The sequence below is a fragment of the Penaeus monodon genome, chromosome 9 (genome assembly GCF_015228065.2).
Source record: "Penaeus monodon isolate SGIC_2016 chromosome 9, NSTDA_Pmon_1, whole genome shotgun sequence".
Taxonomy (NCBI): Eukaryota; Metazoa; Arthropoda; class Malacostraca; order Decapoda; family Penaeidae; genus Penaeus; species Penaeus monodon.
Window position 1 is genome coordinate 1,289,394 of NC_051394.1, and position 745 is coordinate 1,290,138.

The window sequence follows — 745 nt, forward strand, 5'->3', positions numbered from 1 at the left end:
TGCGAGACTCTGTGAGATAGATAGATACATAGATAGATAGAGAGAAAGAGCGAGAGAGAGAGAATGAGAGAGAGAGAGAGAGAGAGAGAGAGAGAGAGAGAGAGAGAGAGAGAGAGAGAGAGAGAGAGAGAGAGAGAGAGAGAGGAAGTGAAGGAGAGAAAGCAACAAACAAAAAGAACAAAGAGAGAGAGAGAAAAAAAAGGAACGTGCACATCACCTCTTTCCTAACTAAACACAACTCCCGTAAAAACAACGATGATAATTATGTTCTGGCTTTATACGCATGGCAGAGTACCAGGCAGCTCCTCCCTCTCGCGCTAGAAGGAACTTAGTCGAATAATTTTAACTTTTATTTTTTTATTTTTTAGCCAAGAACTCTTCAGCCATTATCCTTATACTGTTTTTTTTTTTTTTTTTTTTTTTTTTTTTTTTTTTTATCTTTTTTATTAATTTTATTCAAGGTTTGTTTTTGTTCTTTCTCCTTTTTCTTTTTCTTTTTTTTTCTAATCCAATAATTTCCTTTCATTTCATCTCCTTATCCTGTTTTTAGCCATAAATTTATCTTCTTTCCTTCTTAATTTGTTTATATATATATATATATATATATATATATATACATATATATATATATATATAATATATATATATATATATATATATATTATATATATATATATATATATATATATATATATATATATATATATATATATATAAATATATATATATATTTATACACACACAC